This window comes from Triturus cristatus, chromosome 8, assembly GCF_964204655.1.
Source record: "Triturus cristatus chromosome 8, aTriCri1.1, whole genome shotgun sequence".
Lineage (NCBI taxonomy): Eukaryota > Metazoa > Chordata > Amphibia > Caudata > Salamandridae > Triturus > Triturus cristatus.
The window spans coordinates 470,912,880-470,917,229 of NC_140591.1; positions in this window are offsets into that span (position 1 = coordinate 470,912,880).

Sequence of the window (4,350 nt, forward strand, 5' to 3'; positions counted from 1 at the left end):
CCTAGAAATTATCGCCTGATTTCACTCATAGACACCGCAATGAAAGTAATAAGTAGGGTCCTCCTTTTAAGACTTGAAGAATGGGCAACTGAATACTCTGTTTTGACACCAGTCCAATACGCCTTTAGAAAACGCTTAGGGACTGTCGAACAATATACTAACCTAGTACTACTTTTTGGTAAATATACTAGGGCAAAGCCACGATCCCTATACCTCTACTTTGCTGACCTAAGCAGTGCTTTGACTTAGTGGACCACCATTTGTTGTGGTCAACCCTAACCGAGATGGGAGCTCACAGGGCTATAATCGGGTTCCTCTCCCGTCTGTACGAAAAGCTATCTACCCAGGTCCAATTTGGTCCCCAGGGAGAATTTACACCAAATTTTAAGGTAAGTCGGGGGATTCGGCATGGGTGCGTATTAGTACCAATTTTATTCTCCTTATTTTTTAAAGGGATGGATAATCACCTACAGGCTATACAGGCCGACGACCCCATGGTGGCAGGTCGTCCGACACAGCATCGCTTTGTTTTAACTTGATTTAGATGTGGCATTGTTCATTTTCTTGTAGCTTTTCCTACTATGCGGTCTCATCCACCTGCAGATTTTTTATGTCCATGTGACAATAGAAGTAAACAGAGCACGTTGCACTTTATGCTGTTTTGTAAATTTTATAAGGTTTTTAGAAGTTTTTATTTAAAGCCACTATTTATTTCGTATAACATCAGGTCACACAAAGAGGCTATAAAATTCTAGGTATGATTAGGTGACCCCCTGACTTGTAATAGTGTTACCTTGTTCATTAGGAAACCAATAAATAAGAGGAAAAGTATATGATCATAGTAGTATTGATTTGTTATGGTTTTAAATACGATTAGTTTTATAAATGATAATTTTATGTGTAATAATTATGAATTACCTCAATGATGTATAAGTATGAACGTTATGGTCAATACATATGTATAAGTTGTAATGTTTTATAATACGATTTTATTGATTTTATTTTATAATGACTGTTCTTTTATAGCTATCTTTAGATAGTCGAAAAAAGACTAATGAATGAATGCGTGAATTGTCGAGCCAGAAATTGGTGACATGTTAATCCAGTAAATCTCTGAAAGCCTGATCCTCCAGCATCGCCAGGTTTAAGTGAAAGTTAAGGACTGTGGTTCTAGCAGAGGACCGTTGAAAGGTACACAAAACAAGGGAGTGATCAGAATATGTCTTTTCCAAGCATTTGTTTCCTTCCACCCTACCTTACATCATCCGACAGTTGTATACCCAGTCAAGCCGGACCTCAAGATCGTGCAAACCCGAGCAGTAGGAGTACACATGAGAACGCGGGTTACGAGTCCTCCAACAATCGACCATGTTCCATTGTACTGCGCATGCACGCGCAGAGTTTGTCATTTAGTCACTGGTGCACTGCAAAAGGGGGGTGCAATCTATCTAAGCTGACGCCCAGCACACAATTAAAGTTCTACCCGACAACCCTCTACTAAGGCACCACGTGCGATAACGAGGGGCCAATCCAGACAGGAATGCAAACTGGTCAACATTCGGCACGTAATTATTCAACAACGTCACATCCCTACCATCATAAAGTTGACCCTGCCAACCACCACAGAGGGCCCGGTTTGCAGACTGTATAAGATGAGTCTTCTGCAAAAATGCAATTTGATCTCCCCTCCATTTGTATATAAGATTTATAAAGCGTGCTATTACTCCAAGGGGCATCTTAGCGCTATACGAAAAGGAGAACAGAAGAGACTCCAGGCTGCTAATGACAAACCCGAGGATCAGATTAGAGAAAGGCATAAAGAGTCTGGGCCAAAGTCAAGCCATAGGCCAACTGCAGGGCAAAGCACCAAAGTATTCCCAGGGGCCCGTTCCTCAAAGGGCCCCTTACATAGGTTAGTGCCACAGTTATTGCCCTCCTCCCCAGGAGCGGTGACAAGAAGCACTAGGCAGAATCCACAGTAGGAGCACGGCTGCTGCAATCACAGTGGGGATACCATCGTGGGCATGGTCAGGTTTGACCTTAGCCCCCACACAAAGTGCTCCATCCCTGAGCCAATCAACGTAGGAATGCAGGATGCTGAAGCTTCAATGGCCACCGCTTAAGGAGGCACGGTTTGAGAGAGGCAAAGCTTGGGCCAACCCTCTAACAATGGATTGACGGGTATCTGAACAAATTACCAACTATTCCTAGGTACCGTGGCATTCCGACACTGTTTCTATACCATTATCTGTGCTCGTGGTGTGGCTAACATTGGTTTTTAATAATGAATAAGCGCAAGGGAGTTGCGGAGACCCTGGATGCTTTCATTGTTAAGGCAGAATCAATGCTTAGCCATGAGATCGCACTGACTGAGAGGCAACTCTCTCTTGACCCTATACCATTGCAGTGGCGCCTTTCCCTGGGTCACATTAACTTGGGAGATGCTACTGATGTGCAAACGTCCCCTATCACCCAAGGTCAGTTGCAATCCTCTAATGTATCCGCCTTGGCAGAAAGCCCTGCAGCTACCTCACGAGGACTTGGCAGAGTTACAAGAACTCAGACTTTTAAACCCCATGATGAGGACAAAACGAGGGAGCCACTAGTGAAGTGAAGGAGGGGATCGGGTATTCAAAAACCCAAACAACAGAAACGGTCCCGCCGTGCCAATAGTGTGACAATTCACACCTGCTCCATCAGCACGCAGACTGAAGTCGCCTCTCCAACTTCTTTAGACTGTATTCCTGGGGATGTTGTTCTAAATACCACTGGCGAGTCTGTTTCTGACATCATTTTTATGCGTCTTAAAGAACTATTAGATAACAGTCTTGCTTTGTTCCAAGGATGCATAGATCACATGGATATTGTATTGACCACCCTGATTGGTAAATTTGAGGGGTCACAGTATACTGATATTACAGGGGAGGGTGTGGGCCTAGCTGTACCAGTTGCATCTGACGTACCTAATAACAGTATTGCCTCTGCCTCCCTGGACAAATTGTTGACTAGGCTTACTGCCATTGAGGACCTCCTAAGCTCAGGACAGGGGGCCTCTTTCATCAACCCTTTATACAATTCTTTAAACTCTGTGCGGGATGATGATAAGGTAGCTCCCCTCTCGCAGACTGAACCCCTGCATACCTCAGTTAAAGTGTCCAAAGGTCAGAAGGGCCTTGGCAGCACTGCCAATAGGGGTTCCCTGGGTTATATTAAGCCAAGAGATATTCAGCCCCCGCCTATTCCCTGCGCGACCCCCATGGTTAGGGAGGAGGCCAGATTGAATTTGCTCCCTGAAGCTACTCCATATACCATCATACTAGCAAATGCTCCGCAGCTCACCCCAATGGCTAGGGAAGCATGTGAGGGTTTGAGAAACAAGGCTCTCTGTTGGCTTGGGACAAAAACTGGGCTCACATAGGCCCTTTTTGGAGAGTTCAAAATGGTGAGACAAGTAAGTTGGGTGGGGAGAAGGGACAACAAAAAATTCCCAGTGATTGTATTGTACTTACATTTAGATCACCGAGACTCGTACTTGAGGTTTTACGCAGACTCGGTAATGATCTTGCAATTAACAGTGGTATAAATGTATTGCCCCTTGGCTTTTTCTATCCCCCAATGAATAATACTAACTCCCCGTTAAAACAGAGATCCACTATTCTTAACACATGTGAACGATTCAGGCTGCCCTTATATAATAGATTTGACATCCTTCCATCCCTGGATGACATAGACTGACTTACTCCTCTGCCTAACTCTACAGCGCAAAGAGGGACAATCTTAACCAACTTTTTTAGATTTGGTATAAAATCTATGGCCAATGTTATAAGGGATCTTACCCATGATGTCCGTAGCATTAGGACTGTCCCTCCTGATGGTCATAATTATAGCGACCGGGGGGCATTGATTGGTGCACAGCTAGCCAGTGATGCGGTTGGTAATTCTATTGCATCTGGTACTAGCATTATGGGACCACAGCCTATAATCGTAAACACCGTGCACTTACCCTCAGTAGCAGTAAACTATGGTACGCCAACTAATGGTGATATGAGCAGTGACCCTTGAATCTGCTAGGAAGCCACCAGGTAGATCATTTCTATAGTGAAGGTTTTGTGTTTGCTACCTGGAACGTGAATGGGCTTTCCGGTAAGGTACTAACATCAGACTGGGCTAATTTCATCCTTAGCTATGATATCATATCCTTTCAGGAGACCTGGTGTACTAGCCCGGTTTATGTGGAAGGATATTCATCCCATTTTTTGGCAGCTACAATCTCACAATCTGGCTGAGCAAAGGGGGGCCTGCAAATACTAATTTCCAATAAAATTGTGGTAAGTGTCCGGAAGGATGTAA